General features: G+C 44.3%; 1 long non-coding RNA gene across 1 annotated transcript in view; it reads left to right on the top strand.

Annotated features, from left to right (window-relative positions):
• LOC139436481 (uncharacterized) overlaps positions 1-6117 on the top strand; it is a 97507-nt gene extending 91390 nt beyond the window's left edge. Inside the window, exon 3 of the long non-coding RNA XR_011645741.1 lies at positions 5624-6117. This is a non-coding gene — a long non-coding RNA (uncharacterized lncRNA). The remainder of the gene's footprint in view (positions 1-5623) is intronic.
• The last annotated feature ends 13541 nt before the right edge of the window (positions 6118-19658 follow it).

Here is a 19658-nt window from a genome sequence, read left to right as displayed (position 1 = left end):
TTTCATGTTGGCTCTTTTTACATAACTGTAAGAGAGTGCTGCTGATTTCTTTAAAGCCTGGAAAATGCCTTCCTATGGGGAGGCTTGGTGGAGACCCAGCCTGGAATTCATCGTCCACTGGCCACTTGCGGCCCTGTCACATATGACTATTTTCACTCAAAATCCTCCTAAGTCCAGAATTAATGTTTGCATCAAAAAATAAAGAGGAGTGAAATTTAATAAGCAAGAAAGCACAGACTCCCAAGCCAATTAAGAGTAAGCAATATTTTTTTTTTTTCTGGTGGTAGAAGTAAAAAACATAGGAAAAAGGATTTTCTTCGGCTGGGGAAAGGGGTCCTAACTGGCTATCTGGCAAGTCCCTTGCTGAACCTCAGTGGTGCCTCTAAATGGGTAGCCCAGAACCTGATCTGCCTGAAGAGCAAAGACCAGGCCGCAGAGAGCCCCTGAGATCTCTCATGGTTCTAAGACAAAAAACATGTTAGGTCTTTAATCTGATTTTACAAAGGATCAAGCCCCAGAGACTGTGTTGGTTCCGTGATTCCCTCACGTGGCCTGTGCTTCTGTTTTCCCATTCCCCACACTTTCATTCATTGCTGCTTCTCAATACCCGTTTCTTTTCCGCAATCTCCAGCGCCATAAGTTGATTCCCCACTTCTTCTTGGTCTATAATTTTGTAGAATGGCAGGCGTGCTATTTCACCTGTGTAATGTAGGGTCTGTCTCTAGGTTGTAGCGTTTCCTAGGTTTCTCCTGTTGTTTTTGACCTGGGTAATGTACGGTAACTGTTCTCTCCCAGTCCTGTCTCTATGGTGTAGTGTGTCCCAGGCTTTTCCCGTGTCTTCTTCCTGTCTCTCCTGGGACTCATCGTGCTCTCCTGGTGACGTAATCACTACCTGCAGTTTCAGCTATCACACACAGCTGTAACTCCTGAAACCTACATTTTAGGCAGTGTTTCTCGGTGAGCTCCCACTCTCCGCTGAACTCCCTCAAACCGACCCTGTCTGCTGCTGGGCATGCCAACCTCGCCACAGTTTCCAACCTCTTCTCTTATATCCTCTCCTCTGCAGAGGGCCTCCCCAGCCACCCGCTTTCCCAAGCCAGAAACCTCAGCCCGTTTCAGGCTCGATGACCCCATCCTGGACCGACCCACGTGACATGCACTGTGACATCTGCTTCCCCATTCCTCGCTGCAGCCGCCAGCCCCGAGTATAAAAACTTGGCCATTCTTACAGGATCTTTCGACTAATCTCTTTGTCCAGTCTGGCCCCTCTTCTATCCGTCTTTCTTTGATACCAAAGGGATTTTCTAGAATGTAAGTACTTTCATGCTTCATTGAGGGCAGGCCCATGTTTTTTTTTGTTTTTTTAATTTTTTTTTTTTTATTGACTTTGTAATAATATTACATTAAAAATATATATGTGAGGTCCCATTCAACCCCACCCCCCCACCCCCCCTCTCCCCCCCCCCCAACAACACTCGTTCCCATCATCATGACACATCCATTGGATTTGGTAAGTACATCTTTGGGCACCTCTGCACCTCATATACATTGGTTCACATCATGGCCCATACTCTCCTCTATTCCATCATGTAGGCCCTGTGAGGATTTACAATGTCCGGTGATTACCTCTGAAGCACCATCCAGGGCAGCTCCATGTCCCGAAGACGCCTCCACCTCTCATCTCTTCCTGCCTTTCCCCATACCCTTTGTCCATTATGTCCACTTTTCCCAATCCAATGCCACCTCTTCTATGTGGACACTGGATTGGTTGTGTCCATTGCACCTTTATGTCAAGAGGAGGCTCAGATTCCACCTGGATGCTGGATGCAATCCTCCCATTTTCAGTTGTAATCACTCTAGGCTCCATGGTGTGGTGGTTGTCCTTCTTCACCTCCATCTTAGCTGAGTGTGGTAAGTCCAATAAATCAGATTGTAGGTGCTGGAGTCTGTTGAGGCTCAGGATCTGGCTATCACATTGTCAGTCCAGAGATTCAAATCCCCTAAATATATCTTAAACCCCAACATTAACTGCACCTCCAGCACATTAGCATGAAAGTCTTATGAAGGGAGATCCCATCTGAGTCCAGATTCATCACACATAAACACCATTTCCAAAGAGGGGCCATCTGCCCTGGTAGTTAACCCCATAGGCCATGACCATAACTCCCATGGGTCTCTTTAGCCCTCAAAGGAACCAATATCTGGGGGTTGTATCTGCTTTATCTGTCTCTCTGACTCTGCTCAGTTGTGCATGAGGGCAAACCTTCTGCCAGCCTCCAGACTCTTTTAGAAACTCGTAGCCATATAAACTCATTTCTCCTTTCCATTTCCCCCTTACTTTAGGTCAAACAGCATTTTAAAGTCATGGTATTTTATGTAGACATGGATATTCTGCTGATCCACATTGAACCTTCCGTATAAGGTCATTTTCCAGTTGCATCATCAGTTGGTAGTTGATAGTGGTCCCTCGTTGCCAGGGAGGCTCATCCCCGGGTGTCATGTCCCACGCTGGGGGGAAGGCATTGCATTTACATGCTGAGTTTGGCTTCGAGACTGGCCACATTTGAGTAACATGAAGGCTGACAGAAGGAAATTCCCAGGCACAAAGTTGCTCTAGGCCTTGTTATTATTTTGGGTTTATCAGCTCACAAGCATAGTCATTAGTATCAGGGGCTCACTGTTGAACCCTCACTCCCTCCCGGTCCCCACCACTGTACCTGGGAGACTGTCGCTGCTCCCCTAGGGACCACGACAGAGCACCACTGCAGGCCCATGTTTTGTTTGACTTTATCTCCCCAGCTCCGCGTGCAGTGCTGGATATGTAGTTAGCATTTTAAAAGCCAGGACCCTTATTCCTTGAAGAAGCACATTGCATACCATAGCACTTTGATATAATTGATGAATTTCAAAAAGAAATATTGGATTATGCTTGTAATCTGATCTGTGCCTGGGCATGACTGAGTTATGATCAGGGCACAGATAAAAGGCATGGCAAAGGACAGAGTTGTGGGTTTCTGATGTTGGAGTTTTGATGTTGGAGTTTGATGCTGAAGACTTAAGCTGGAGTCCTGGGAAGTAAGCTCACAGAGGAAAGAGAAGCCAGCCCCAGGAAGAGAGGAACCCTGAACCCAGAGAGAAGCAAGACCCTGGAAGGGAGGAGCCCAGGAAGCCTGAACCCTCACAGATATCAGCAGCCATCTTGCTCCAACACGTGGAAATAGACTTTGGTGAGGGAAGCAACTTATGCTTTATGGCCTGGTATCTGTAAGCTCCTACCCCAAATAAATACCCTTTATAGAAACCAGCCAATTTCTGGTATTTTGCGTCAGTGCCCCTTTGGCTGACTAATACACATGCCATATCATTTATCATAGAATATTCACTTTAACACATCCTGATGGTCTTTCTTCTGTAAGAAAAAAATTGCAAACAAAGAACTTTTATTCAGTCAGCAAATCAGTAATAGTGAAGGACAAAATTTTAAAAAAATGAGTTCCTCCAGCCATCCATTGGGAGGTTGATCCGACAGATGGTAACACGGCCCATTTCTTAGTTTTCCAGAGCTGCGGTTACAAATGCGACAAAGGGGGTTGGTTTAAGCAGCAGGAAAGTTTGACTCACGGTTTCAGAGGCCGGAGTCCAAACCAAGGCGGGCCGGCAGGGCCGTGCGTCCCCGGCTTGGGCGCCCTCGGGTGCCGGCCACCGCGCCGCTCCCGGACTCTCTGGTTTCGGGGTGAGATCCTCTGGCTTCCGGCTTCCCCCAAGCCTTCTCCTGTGAGGCAGGGGGTCAGTCCAGCCTGCCCAGCTGACTCCAAACCAACCTCCAGTACCCTCTTCACAGGGCCCCACTGACGATGGGCGTACACCACAGGGGCACAGATTAAGTCGACGAGCGTGTTGAATTAGGGGACACACTCAGTCTGCCACAGTCATCAGCAGAATGTCTTCACCAATACCCAGGATTTTAATCCAACTGAGAGCGTGTGGCTGGGGGGAAAGGGCGGCTTTGCCTTGAAATCAAGGCCGTGCCCGTCTGGGGCACAGAGCCCAGGCGCAGAAGAGGCCAGTAAGCGGCAGGCACAGGGGCAGCGAGCGATGGGCGGAGGCCGGAAGGCGAGAGGAAAAGGAAGGCAGATTCTGGAAAAAGTCAGAAGCTTTTCATTGCAATTATCTTTTTAAATTAAAAAAGGCCAGTTGTGGTCTTTCTACCAGAGAAATCGCCACATGCCATTGGCAAGGAGAAAAGCTGGCGAAAGAAAATTTCAAAAGTAGAAGGTGGCACTTAGATGTGTCTCTTAAGTTAAAGTACTGGAGTTGAAGGAAGATCAGTATTCGTAATTTTTAATAATTCTTTGACAATAAATTACTCACAGACTGTAAAAATAGACATTTAGTACACTTGTCTAAAATATGACTTAAAGCACTTAAAATATAACACTTTGTAAGGTACTAGATGTACCACATTCATTACGTTTTTTATATTGTTGCTATTGTTAAAAATGAAAGACTGCCCTGATTACCAGAGTCTATCAAGCATAGAAATAATCCATGAAAAGCTACAAATCAAATAAGTTATAAACATTTGGAAAAGCAAGTAGTACTAGCTAGCAGCTTATATAAAGACATATACACAAAAATATATTCCCTTTTTTTTAGTCTAGGGAATATTTGTATAAGACAACTCATTTTATAACTCTAGTAAAGAGGTCAATCAACAAGGGGAAAAGAAGCTGAATTATGTAATCATGTAGAAAGCTTCCCTGTTTGTCACGTAGGAGACTGTTATTGCTGTGTTCAGGAGAGGTGCTGTAGCCCCCTCCATCTTTTAGCTATGGAGACAGAAAGGTAATTTAAATTACCATGAAATAATTGGAAATGACACTCTTGGTTGTTATTTATTCATTCATTTAACAGATATTTGAGTATTTTCTATGTACCAGACAAAAGTGGACACCTTCCCCCTCCCACACACGCATTTACAAACAAAATCCGAACAACGCCTGCCTTTTGGAGGAGCGTGTGCTCAGGTCAGGGGCGCGGGGATCCTGAAGTGAGTGAGATGCGCAGGTGGGCTAGCGGCCACGCCAGCCGGTGGAGCGGCGCTGCCCCCCGCTGTCCCAGCGCGTGGCAGGTGCCCTGGCGTCCCGCTGCCCCTGGCTCTCTCGGTCCGTGTTCCTCCTCTGGCCCAGCAGCGCACACCACCCGTGCACGTGGGAGGCGCAGCCCTCTAAGTGCCCCAGCCCTCTCGACCCCGGGTGGGAGAACGCTGAAGCAGGTGTTCTACGGAGTTTCCAGAATTTTCCCGGAGGACTGAGGAAGTTGTCCCCCTGGGGGTGACCTGCTTGGCCAGGCACCTTCCACTGCTTTGCTTCCCTTCTTCCCGCTTCCGCCTGCTCCTGCCAGTATCCTTTTCCAAACAAATTTCTCAGACTCGAATTTTTGTCTCCAGGCCCCCTTCTGGGAAACACCAAACAGGTCAGAAGGTCACAGGCTGAAGAGAAGAAGAAAGCAAAGAAGGGAGATAGGGAGTGTGGGCAGGGTCGGGTAGCTTTGATAAGGTGGGGGGGGAAACGTCTCCTGAAGAAGTCAGCTTCTTAAAACTCCCTTTTTCTATTGCATACAGCCTTCATACGGAAGAGTGCACGGCTCCGTGAGCTTCAGGCAATGGAAACCACGTTGAACCAACTCCAGGAGACAGGCTGCTGCCAGTGCCCAGACCACCACCCGGCAAGGAACTTGGCCTCTCAGCTTTCCCCGGCACCCTCCTCCAGACGCTATGCATCTTCTTTCCAAAGGGAACATGACCCTAGTTTCTGATGCCTGTATTTGCACCATAAACTACAAGTACACAATCTACACATTTTACATCTTATTTCTCTTGCTCAACTTTATGTTTGTGAGACTCACTTACATAACATGTAGCAAGTTATTTTTTGTTGCTATATAGTATTTCATTGAATGACCGCATCACAATTTCTTTGTCCATTCTAATGCCGATGGACATTTGAGTTGCTTCCAGTATTTGGCTTTTATGAAGAGCAGCCTGATGAATATCCTTGACACATAATTCAGAGCACATTTGTACATTTTACTGTGAAATACGTACCAAAGATCAGAACTGCCATGTCATCGACTATGCTTGTATTCAGTTTTAGTGGATAAATCATACATTTTTGAAAGTGGTGACATTAAATTGCAGTCCCCCCCTCCCCAAGCAGGATGTGAGAATTCCAGTTGCTGTGCATTCTCATCAGCATTTGGTATTTTCATCTCTTTCATTTTAGTCATATTGATGGTTGTGTCATTGTATTTTGTTGTGGCATTTATTTGCATTTCTCTGCAAGTGGCTGAGAATGTCAAGCAAACTTTCACTTGATTATTAGTTATTTGGATATCTTCTTAGTGAGGTGCCTGTTCAAGTCTTTGGCCAATTTTTCTGTGGATTTCAGGAGTCCTCATATATTCTGGATGTGGATATTCATTGGATACATGTGTTGTGAACACCACTCTTCAGTCTTTAAATGGTATAGTTTGATGAACAGAAGTCCTTAATTTAATGCCATCTAACTCATCAATTGTGCTTTTATGATCAGTGCTTTTTGTCGTGTTTAAGAAGTTTTCACTTACTCCAAGGTCATGAAGATATTATATTTTCTTATAGTATCTTAAAAAAACCTTATTGTTTTCTCTTTCACAATCGGCCTTAAATCTACCTAGAATTGGTTTTTGGGTATGAGGTGAAATTGGGTATACATATACATATTTCCCTATACAGATAAGCCATAGTCTGCCAGAGCAGCTATGACAAATACCATATACAACACAACAGGTTGGCTTAGAGAACAGGAATTTGTCGTCTCAAGGTTTTGGAGGCTATAAGTCCAAAGCTAAGGTCTTGACAGGTCACACTTTCTCTACAAGTCTGCAGTGCCCGTGGTGGCTTGCCAGGACCCTTGGGGTCTTTGGCTGGCATTTCTGCCTCCATCACGTGGTGGTCTACTGCCTCGGTCTCCTCTTGTGGCTTCTCACAGACTGCATCCAACTTTCCTCCGCTTAGAAGGAATCCTGTAATGCTGATGAAGGCCAACCCGATTCAATTTGGTCTCACCTAAGTAGGATCCTGGAAAATCTTATTCACAGTACTCCAAAATGTATTCACTAGATGCAATGAATGTGCCACAATGATGAAAGAGGTTGTTGATGTGGGAGGAGTGGGGGTGGGTGGGTGGGGGGTATTTGGGAACCTCATATATATATATATATATATTTTTTTAAAGATTTATTTATTTTATTTCTCTTCCCTTCCCCCTCCCCCCCTCCCCGGTTGTCTGTTCTCTGTGTCTATTTGCTGCGTCGTCTTCTTTAACCGCTTCTGTTGATGTCAGCGGCTCGGGAATCTGTGTTTCTTTTTGTTGCGTCATCTTGTTGTGTTAGCTTTCTGTGTGTGCTGCACCATTCCTGGGCAGGCTGAACTTTATTTCTCACTGGGCGGCTCTCCTTACGGGGCGCACTCCTTGTGCGTGGGGCTCCCCTACGCGGGGACACCCCTGCATGGCGCGGCACTCCTTGCACGCATCAGCACTGCGGGTGGGCCAGCTCCACACGGGTCAAGGAGGCCCGAGGTTTGAACCGCAGACCTCCCATGTGGTAGACGGACGCCCTAACCACTGGGCCAAGCCCACTTACCTCTCTTATATTTTTTAATGTAACACTTTTTGTGATCTATGTATCTTTAAAGAAAAAGACAATTTAATAACAAAAAAAAAGAGCTTCCATCTTAACTATAATAATAATCACATTTTCCAGGTCTTAGCAGCAAAGTGGCCACACTCCAAGTCCAGGGCTTAGGACTTGAACAATTTTTTATGAAGGACACGATTCAATCTCTAATACTAGGGATATAAGGGAATAAATAAACAAACAAGAAAAATATATATGAAAGAAAGAATTACAACTCTTTATTCACAGACCATGAGATTGTATTCCTAGGACATCCTATGATATCTACAAAAGAAATATTAAGTCTAGTAAGTGAATCCAACAAGATCATAGGACAGAAGTAAACCATATGAGAAAATAAATTTTATTTCTATAACTATACACACACAATTGAAATGAAATTTTACCACATCATGTATAATAGCATTGAAAACAAAAATTAAGTGATAAATTTAATGATTGCAATATTTCTACACCAAAAGTATAAAACAACAGATCAAATGAAAAACATTAAAATAAATGAAAACAATTTGTGGATTGCAAAACTCAATATTGTTAAGCTATCAACTCATTGTTACTTGATTGATGATTCAAGGCAATCCCAATCAAAATCCCAACAAGGTTTTTTATAGATTTAAAAAACTCATTCTAAAATCTACCTAGAAATTCTAAGAATCTGGAAGAGCAGAGGATTTCTTGAAAAAGAAATACCAAGGTGGGGCCTTATGCTATCAGATTTCAAAACAATATAAAGCTATATCTATCAAGACAGTGTGATAATAGACCACAGAACTAGAAATGGACTGGCATAGCGATGGTCACTGGATTTTCACAAGGAAATTCAAGGCGCAAAAAGATAATCTTTCCAACAACTTAATCCATACATAGAAAACAAGTTTAGTCAAAACACAAGTAGAATTTGATAAGCTGATTCTAATGTTTATTTAGAAGAGAAGATGCATGTAAATAGCCAAGAAAATTTAGATAGGTACAGACAAATGGTAAGGACTTGCCCTATCAGATATCAAAAACATTTTAAACCATAATAATGGATATAATGTCACTGTGTAGGAAGATTTGAGAATCTGGATACATAACTATGTTTTTGATCAATTCAGTAAAGGAAAGATAATGTTGGGACAATTTGCTCTCTCTTTGGGCAAAAAAAGAGTTTGGTTCTTAACTCATACTATACACAAAAATAAACTCCACTAAGAACTGACTATGAGAAAGAAATACAGAAGGGAAACAAACCAACCAACATGTATATATCTAAGGGGCTCTTACCGATCAGAAAAAAACCAACAATGTTGTATAAAAAGAGCAAGGGATGTAAGCAGGCAGCTCACAGAAGAAATAGAAATGAGCAATAAACAAATGAAGCAGGCACTACTTCATCCCCCTTTAATTAGGAAAATGCAAATTGAAATAGAAATGAGATATTTTTTCCTTCAGATTGGCAAATAAATAAAACGAAAATATAAAAAGACTGATTGTATTCAGTGTTAGGGAGAGTATGGGGAAACACAGACTTTCATACGTTGCTTTTGAAAGTGTAAATTGGTAAAACCTTAGACAAAGCAATCTGGCAATTGCCTTCTGAAAGTACAGAGTTCAACCCAGTATACAGTCTGAGTAGCTCATAAAAAAACTAATATTTACACATGTACAAACACAACCTGTATGTCTAAAGTGTTCATTCAATCCTTGTATAATTGAGCACAATCGTATACAAAAATGTTCATCGAAGAAATATGCTGTATTTAATACTATGTGGCAAAGAAAATGAATCAATTCATGGTGAAATGAAAAAAATGTCCAAGGATTTGAACATTTTCTAACAATGTTTAACGCGTTTGAAGAAGACTAAAATTCATAACCCTCCTGCATCTAACAGCAGCAACACAGAGCTAACCTTTCCCTCGGGTGAGGGATTAGTCCTTCCATAAACACAATGGCACTGAAATGAAGTAGGGAAAATGACTCTGGTGCTCATAATTTTTATCAAGAAAGCAGAGGTGAATCCAACATCAGTTTCATGAGGAACCTGTGCCTTGTATCCTTGTCAAGGTTTGGGTTTCTATGACGCTTTATGTTTGCTTTGCAGTTTTCTTTGGTTCATATGTGTAGTTTTTTGGGAAAATGTACCCCCACGTCTCTTAAGTCCAGTGACTAGGGACAAAGAAACTGTGTGGTCATAAACCAGGACAATCAGGGAAGCTGAGGGAAAAGAGAGAGTAAAAGAATCTGACCTTTGTGCCTCTTTGCTCTAAAATGTTGCGATTTTATCATGGCACTTCCCACCCAGAGCATGCCTGCCTCTGTTGATGGCTCTGCACGGATGTGGGGCATTTACTCAGGAAGTGCTCAAGGAGGCACGGGAAAGGAATGGAGAAAGTGAGGCGGTGAGAGGAGAAAAGCCACTAGAGGTTGATTTAGCTAGAGAATTATGGCTGAGGGCACCTGGGGTTCAAGCCCCTGGGAACTCTGAGGACCTGGGCGGAGCACACTTCCCGGTCGTCCTACCCTGGGATGGGGAGCTGGGGTGCTTCTCCGCTGCTCGCATCATGGTTTCGAAGTTGCTGTTATGGGAATTAAATTTGCAACACTTTGAGACCCTCTTGGTCCTAGGCTGAGAAAACTCCTTTGGAACTGGAGATAACAGCCAACCAGGGAAACAGAGGGATGCGGACACTGGAGGGGCAGTTGTCAGCCTGTGGGCTATTGTCCCTCAGCACAGAAGAACCCAAAGGATGGCCAGTGGGACGGGGAGGGGAACATCAAATCAATGGCCTCGTCTACACAGCTTGGAATAGTCGGACGAATGGCAAAATTATGGTGGTATACGAAAATAAATGTGAATATGTCAGATCTTAGAGATGGTTCAGATATACAAGCTTCGAGGAATTCTTGATCACAGTTCAAAATCAGTAAACAAAACAAAACCAAGGAAACAAACATAAAGAGGTGTTTGAGCACCATGTATTGTCCACATGTAAAAATCAATATTAAAAGGTAAAATGTAATGTCCCAGGAAATTAAAAAATGAAAGCAGCTGTACTTCTGGGTAATGGCTGAAATGACAAATAAACCAAATCCTTATTTCCAAGTGATCAAAAGTGTTTTGGACAGTCTATGCACTCATTCATTTGATTCATTCCATGTTGAATAAAACTAGCTACCCTCAAGGCACCGGCGGCCCAGGGCCCAGCATGGAGGTGTGTCATGAACAAGCACACTGCCTGCAGAGGGGTACATGGTGGAGTTGGGTAGGTACTGAGAGCTCAACTGGAGGAGAGCAATTATTTATCCTGGAAGTTAGATCCTTATGGGCAGCGGATGAAGGAGCCTTTCCTGACTTTTGGGTTTGCCACTAAATGATGATTTGGAGTTTTCCAGCTGGACAAGATGGGATGGGGTGGGAAAGTCCAGGGTCAGTAGCCAGGATAAGCAAATGAAACCAAGTACATAGGTGCATGGTCTTCCCAGGTTGCCACTACATGGACTTTTGGAGTTTATCTCTGGACAATGAGAACCAGGAAGTTTCTGACCGGAGGAGGTTTATTCTAGATTTGCAATACTAGAAATGCTACTCTGGCAGCAGTGGTGCTTGGGTGTGGGGCTGGAAGACGCAAATGGGGAGGCCATCTCTGTGCCTCCCGAATAATGCAGGTGTGGAGTGATAAGATTCTGAACCTCAGCAGTTACCAGAACCTTGGAGTCTAAGGTGGGAAGGACAGAAGTTGGAGCTGGTGAAACTCAGTGACAACGAGAGCTTCTGAGAGGACTGCTGAGAGCACTGCTGAGGATTCCTTCAGATTTCTGTTCCAGGTAGATGGGAGAGCGAGTTGCTGAGACAGACATTACAGAAGGAGGAGGTGGCTTGCTAGGACGTGGGTGGAGAGAATGAGGTCAGGCTTGGGAATACCAAGGTATAGAGACACAACCCCTCACTCAATGGTCAGGCTTTTCACCTTTTATCTATGAATGCGGAAAGAAGGTGGTGAAGAATGTGAAGTCAATTTTCATTAGCTCCAGTGCTGTAGATGGAAATCCTCTGAACTTTATAGCAGATTTATCTACTAGATCAAACCCTATGAAATTGATGCTATTTGGCCATTTTTGACCTATATAAATGGCAGTTTTGTATGGTTCACAGAAGGGTTTGCTGGCTTTGGGAAGGAAACTTAGGAGGGACCTTCCTTAGATTTCATTAGAGAAATGTAGATTATTGCTAGGGGTTGGAAAAAAACATTTTGAGAGGAATAAAACAAGCGAAAGAATATTTACTGTACCACAGTGTCTGCCTTGTGTTACCATTCCCGTCTCACTAAGCACTGCGTTCACACAGGTCAGTGGTGATCAGGTAAAGCAGGCTGGGCAGCAGGTGCTCGGACCAGGCAGGGGAGTGGCTGAGGACACATGGAGTGGCGACTCCCAAGAGCCGCTACCTTCCCCGCCCCCCGACTTCTCACCAAACCACAACCCTGAGAGTCCTGCCCTGGGCAGCTTCTTCTGGGATGTGAAAGAAAGAGAAGAGCCTGCTCTAACAACTCCTGAAAACAGCATTTATGTTTCAGGTAATTCAAACTGAAGAATTCTTTTTTGTTAGCCAAAAGGAGGAGCAAAAATAGTTTTGGACTTTTCAAATAGAAAGGGGGGAAAATGCCCTGAAGAAATGCTATTTTCCTTGGTGACTGATGCCAGGAACATTTTGTTTTGATAAGTTCAATTCTGCCATCATTATATTACAGTCAAAATAGAGTTTTGACTGAATTATACGTTTCTGTCTTAAGCTGCTCCTGCTCTTGTATCTGGATACTTCCAGTTCAAAATTATTTCTGCCTTTCAGATTTATACCGATATTAGTATAAACCAAATGAAGAAAAATGAAAATATATTCAGGCAGCTGTTTCTGCATATCACCTCTAATCTTTCATGAACTTTAAAATATGTGCTTCTCAGTGAGGAAGAGAAGCCAGAGAGAGCGATCTATTTTTGCGTTATGGGAGCATGAAAGTAATTTGTTGCCATGGTGATATGATTTTTCCCTCCTGTCTTTTTCAAACACAGCCTTAGCGTCAGGTTTTGGGTAAACAGGCACTCTCACCATCCGCTGTTTACAGAGCCATGAGCCACTGGCCACTTGAGCACAAGCTTTTCTATAAGATCCAGTGTCACATCTGACAGAGATTGCTATTTTTTTTGGTGCTTGTTCATCTATCACTGTGAGCCTCTTGACAGAATCAGGGAGAGAGAATTTCACGTTCCTGAGATCCGTGATTTGGCAAGTGGTAAAGTTTAGTGTTCCAATTTCCATGCCATGCTTTTTTGGAAAAACACTGTTTTATTTTAACCCTGTGCAACCACCTGGTGAATATTCACCTACCATTATATCTAGCCAGTCTACAGAGGATTTTTGTTTGTTTTTGTTTTAAATAAAATCCAGTTTGTAAAATCTTAGGAGCTAGCATCTTTCCAATTGCTTTATAAACAAAACCAGAGCACTAATTGTTTTCTAACTAAGAAAGGTGTAGTAGAAGAAATAAATAGAGCTTGGAGAGTCAATCCATAGGCTCAAAAATTTTAATAAATCAACAATTAAGGAAAACGGACTGAAAGACATGGCATATTAGGGAAGCTGGAGAAAATGTGGGATCGGAGAACTCTATTAGCCCAAGTTCTAAGATATATTGACTTTAGGATGGTGGGGGGAGGTGGGGAAGGGGCATGATGAGAAGTGGATTGTGTCCCCTACATGGACGTGCTCAAGTCCCAACTCCCCGTCCTGTGTGTGGGGCCTATTTGTAGAGAACTTTAGAAAATGTTCTTAGTTAGGCGAGGCCAAACTGCGGGAGGGCGACCCGTGACCCAGCAGGGCTGACCCCCTTATAAGCAGAGGAAGTTCAGTGCAGTCAGTATGTAGAAGTAAGAGCCTCAAGTCAGCAGAGACCAGAAGAGCAGACTTCAGGAGAGAGAGGTCGCTGTGTGACAGGGGACTGCCGGAACGCCGCAGACTCTGGGAGAAATCAATGCCAGTGCCTCAATGTTGGCCTTCCAGCCACCCAAACTGCAAGACAATAAAGTTCTCTTACCTAACCCAGCCTATCTGTGGTTCTTGTGCTAGCAGCCCTGGCAAAGTAGGATGGAGGCAGTTGGAAAAGGGACCCAGAAGTACATCATGGAAGGAGGAAAGGCAGCCGAAAGCAGTTGTGCCATTTTAGTTTCAAGATTTGTTAAAGAAAACAATCAACATTATTGGTCAAACTCAAGGGTACACACAAATATCTCTCTGTAGTCTGCCATCTGCCGGGACAAAAGGTATGGAGTGACAAGAACAGAGCATTTGTGCATCATTTGAGTGCTTCATGAACAACTGCCTAAATCATGTTAGTCCTCCTGAGGAAGATACACAGAAATAGAGGAATAAAAAGACTTAGTACACTGCAAGGGGAGATAATGTGTGAATACATCCAGAGGAAACTAATTACAGAAAAGCCACACGTGCTGTTCAGATAGATTAGCCTCATTGAGGTTGGAGGCAGTGGAGACTCCTTTCACTGCAGGGGTCAGCGATCTGTAGTTGAATTTGTCTTTGAAGAATAAGCTAAATTAATAGTGATTCAGAGAAGAGGGGCAAAGGAACTCCTCTTCTACTCTGGGTGCTGACCAATGGGACATATACCTAAAGAAAGTTGCTGCATGTTATAGGAAGTAGTGCTGGAAACCATGTCTTAGAATCAAGGTTGCAATAGGCTCCTTACCACCTCTCTGATTCTAAGCCCTGAGATGCTCAGGATCCTTTTGTGCCCCTAGAACAGACTTGAAACCCCCTACCTAACAAGCTGGATGAAGGAGGACTTTAAAATTGCACAAAACCCACATCTAAAGGGAGAAAATCAGGTGGGATAGTTACCTCATGAGAAGAGGAGGCTTGCATTTGACAGAGAGCAGTACATGAAAAAGGAAATGTAGAACTTGATTTGGCTTTAAGCATGATCACCATGACAGTTAAAAAAGTGGTTCAGTGGATGCCAATTTCTAATGAAACTCACCACTGCCCTTCTTTGGGACAAATGTGTTCAGCAGAGAGGTTGGGAGTTTTCCCTTTAATAGTCTCCCATGTGGAGAACAGGGATGTAGATTTTACCATCAGGGGGTGAAGGCGGAAACAAAGGAAAAGGAGAACAGACATCCTCTGCCTCCCCTCATACCTGCCAAAGACCAAGCACGATGCCAGGTTATCTCCATACTCCACACGATCCATTCTTCACCATGTGGGAATGATGGAGGTATAATTGGCTCCATTGGACAGACGCATGAGGGGAGATTTAGGGACTGAGGTAAACTAAAGTCAAATAACAAGTAAGCAGGTAGATCCAAGATTTGAATCCTCATCCATGACACCAGCGTCCTTACTCTACCAGAAGACTCCAGCTGAAGCTGGTAAGAACGTTGGAAGCCATGAGCTAATATGCAGAGGTTCATGACAAGGCTATGGCGCTTAACTTTAATTTCCAGGCAATCGGGAGCAAAGAAATGACATCACACACCATACTTTCCCCTGATTTAGGATACAATTCAGCCTAACATGTTTATAATAACATGAAATCTGTTTGGAAATTAAAGGCTGTTAGAAATAATTTAAAAATGGATTCGTTGTAAAGTTTGCTACAGCTCACAACAAAGATGGTCTATGGATCAGCTTGCCATCTGAGGTCAGCTGATCTGGGCAGGGCTGGTGGCTGTGCTTCAGGCCGAGGCTGTGGGCAGCTCTGCTTCTCACTGCACATCCATGGACTGGTCAGGACGGTTGTGCTCCATATGTCTCTCACCCTCGTTGGGCCAATGGCTCAGGCAAGAAATGTTCTCATCGTGATGGGAGTGGTCCAAGAAAGAAAGGAGAAACCCACAAGTTCTCTTACAGACCAGGCTCAGATCTGCCCCCACACTGTCCCTTCTACCTCATTCTATTCAATGAATGTGGCTGAACTCCAAGCCAGGGGGCGGGGTGATATATACCACTACTTTACATAGAGGAACCTAAAAGGTGCATGGCAAAGGCTGTGAGTATAAGCAAGGGTGAAGAGATGGGTTAATGATGAATCAACATCCTCACAACCACCAGTGTTGACTTGCTGTGTTGAACTCTGAATTTGTAGGTCCTATTTGAGAGTTTGTTACTTTTAGTTAAACCCAACGTTATAATAGAAGGAGGATAGTAAACGCTAGTTCTCTGCCCTGCCACCTTAGTTTCCTCATCTGTAAACAAAGAGTTTGGGCTCGGTGGTCTGTATATTTCTTTCCAACTCCAGGATTCTAAGTTTCTATTATTCTTTTCCATCAAATTGCTTTAAAGTATAAGGGCTGTTTGAATGTATATTCTGTAGCAAATCAAGGGAGAAATGCTTAGGAAAATTACACACTGTAATTGTCAAGAACTCCAAAGGTATGCTAGATTTTCAGTTTTGATTCTGAAAATTGACTTGTACTCTTCACAGTGAAGTCCCCAGAGTCACCTGTCTATAATAGCTTTTAAAAATTCCCTTTATATAAAGGGAAACATGGATAGAATATAATTATTTTAAAGCTCAGCAGTTCCAAAGTTCTCTTTTAATAAACATGGGCGAAACTTCTGAGCATTGCTTGCAACAGCAGGACACTGAGGAAATACACTTGGGCAAACTCAACATGTGCCTCTTGCATCCCCGTGACCCTGCTTTCTTTGGAGCCTTCTCTGTTACATCATGGTCTACCACTTACGGGGTTTCTCTAACATGGGGTGGGCACCGGGCAGCAATGGAGGGAAGCCGAGTGTGAAAGTTGCAGGGGACACCACTAACTGTGGTTCTGCTGGACGCCCCTCCCCATCCTTCTCTGCTCTGAAGTCCCACTGGCACCATGGGGTGAGAGGGTGACCTGACGTGCCACACTGCAAAGGATGTGACAGTAATTACCAGACAGCCTTGTGATCCAAAGCCCGGCAGCCGTGGCCCGGAACCAGGCTCTTCTCGCAGGGTCTCTCCCCTGGGCTCTCATAAAGCCCCTCAGTCTTCTGCCTCACGAAGTCAACAAAAAGTTCCCCGACTGGTACCCAGCTCAGTACTCTATAGACCCCACCCCAAACCTGGCCCCAAGCAGATTTTGGGTATGCAGGCACACAGAATGTTCCGCTAGACCAAACAGTTGCATGCTTTCGCAGCCCTAAGCCTTGAGGTGATGGTGCTTCCTTAAGCCAAGCCGGTCGCAGGCTGGCAGGGCTGCCTGCCCTTCACGTGAGCACTGCCACCTGCCTCCCGATCCCCATGCCACCTTTCGAAGCCACGCTGGCTGCAGTCACTTTGTTTTTGTTGTTTGGAAAATATTTTTATTTTTGATACAGAAAGGTGAAGGGAGGGCTTTCCCAGCAGACAGACTACATCCTCAGAGGACACAGGTGGAGGCAGGTGACCTGGGAGAGCATTGCAGAAGGCAGCCCAGGAGGGCCACGCCCAGCACACAGGGGACTGGTGGAAAAAGAATCTGGAAAGGTGACGGGAGGCTGAAGGATTTGACTTTATTATGTGAATAATGGGGAAGCAGTGAGGGCTTTTGAGTAGAAACTTGCACCTTTGCTTTGGGGAGAAATTTCATGAGTAGGATGGAGTCGATGAGGGTGGCCAAGTGGGAAAATGGATACAGAAAAATCAATAAGAAGACTATTGCAGCAGTTTCTTTGCATGTACTAAGTGTGCATAATAAAAACAGACCTGCAGTAGTTTCTTTTAAAACCTCAGTTATTGCTGGAGTCCATAAAGAACTAATGAATGTTTTTGGAGAATTGACTCTTATCCAGGGAACAGAAATAGTCGTTGCTATTAATTTTGATAGTAACTCTCAAAAAGAAAAAACTTATGAGAAATTTAGGAATTAGCAGGAGCTTGTCCTTTGATATATGAGAATAAAATACTTAGATTATTATCTGTAGTACCCATTTGACTGCAACAGAACTGAGGGTGTACTGGCAAGCATTTGTGTGGCAGAGACAGCGGTGGGCAGAGAGCCTCAAGGACCCCAGCCCCTGTAAAGATTGGCATTTATTTCCCATTTTGGCCATTTCCCCCCAGGATGCACAACCTGAGTGTTTTGAGTGGGAAAATGGTCGCCAAAGGAAGGAAGGGCGTATGTGGCAAGTTGATATTATTGATGAATTCCAAAAAGAAATACTGTGTTTGTAAACTGGACTGTTCCTCTGGGTGTGAGGCCCTTTGATTGTATTCAAGTCAGAGGTTCCACTTTTACTTGATTAAGTTAAGATTAAGGCTTTGATTGGGCCACGTCAGTAGGAGGTTGAGTCCCCGCTCCCCGAGCTCATACAGAAAAGGACACGGCAGAGGACAGAGCTGAGTGTTTGATGCTGGGTCCCCGGGGAGAGAGCCAAGCCATTTGCCTGATATTTTACAGCTGGCCTTGTGGAGCGAGCAGAGCAGTGGAGCCCAGAAAGAAACGAGCCCCAGGAAGAGAGAGGAGCCCAATGCCAGCCTACAGCTGAGACCGGAAGAAGCTGGGACCACGGAGCCTTAGAAGGAAGAGGAAGGCTGGACCCTGGCAGACGTCGGCCGCCATCTTGCCTCAACACGTGGCAACAGACTTTGATGAGGGAAGTAACTTATGCTTTACAGCCTGGTGACTGTAAGCTTCTACCCCCAAGAAACACCCTTTACAAAAGCCAACAGGTTTCTGGTACTTTGTATCAGCAGTCCTTTGGCCGACTAATACAGTATACATGCAATTCATGGTGCAATCCTCTGTTTGGAAATCAGCCTCCACATCTGCCTGTGGCTGTGGGTCTGACTTTGGGGAAAATGGGTAGAGAGTGCAGGATGATAAACAATTTTTGTTTGCTATTTTCTACTTTTGTGTATTGTTTTCAGTTTTCTAGGCATATGAACTGATTTGCTAATCAATTAAACAGCAAAACAAACAAACCGAACATGTCCTCACAGGGTGCAGAGTTATCCTCCTGCTTCGTGTTAAGTTTGGAAATAAATCATGTAGCGGCCGTTCCAGGCTTCTGCTCTGCCGGGGCTGAATGACTGGGAAGGAGAGTGGAGGTCAGTAGGCGCCGCAGGAAGCTACATCGAATAAAGCATCTGGAGATGCCTTCTTGGGGCTATTCTATCTCACTTAAGAAACTACCTGCCAAGAAGAATCAACGTGAATAATTTAATGTAATTTGGGCAGGGCCTGGGTTGGAGCCACGTTGTACCAAGTTCTACCTCGGTAGCAAAGAGTGTCGGGTAGTCCTGGTGTATGTACTCCACCCCAGACAGCAGAGGCGTGAGAGAAAGGCAATTTCCCAGGTGGAGGGAAGATGCATTGACTTAGCTTTCACTGAGCCCTCCGAAAGGTGCTTAGGCCACATCAACATGCTAATACTCCTCAGTATCCATCGTGCCGTTGAGAAGACTCAAGTCCAAGAGGCTGAAAGTTCACCAAACATCACATAGTAAGTGAAGCAACCAGGCTACAACAGCTTTCATTTCAGCTCTAAAATCCCTGTATTCCCGATGCCGTGTGCTGCTGATTGATTGAAGTTCTGCTCCTTCTGGTTTACCCGAAGTGACTGAGAGGTTACAGTCCCATAAATCGGGGACAAGAGGGTGGCCATTCCTGTCAGAGCTTGATTTTTTTGGCAAAATCACTCCTGGAGGTGGGGGCTTCCGGATGATGAAGCAATCACGGAGTGGGGTTTCGATCAACTTAATTGTTTTTAATGAGTTGGTGCAACAGCTCAGACTGAGCAGTGAGGAAGCTTCCTGTCAGAGGCATGCGTTAGGGAAGACAAATGAAAAAGAAGTTCTTCATTACTTTAAAATTGTTTGATATAATTTTGGTGGACAGCCCAGGGAGAACGCTGTTTCCTGTCAAGATTTTATTATGATGGCTGTGCAATTGTT

This window comes from Dasypus novemcinctus, chromosome 15 (genome assembly GCF_030445035.2).
Source record: "Dasypus novemcinctus isolate mDasNov1 chromosome 15, mDasNov1.1.hap2, whole genome shotgun sequence".
Classification (NCBI taxonomy): domain Eukaryota; kingdom Metazoa; phylum Chordata; class Mammalia; order Cingulata; family Dasypodidae; genus Dasypus; species Dasypus novemcinctus.
This window is presented reverse-complemented; position numbering and strand designations above follow the sequence as displayed.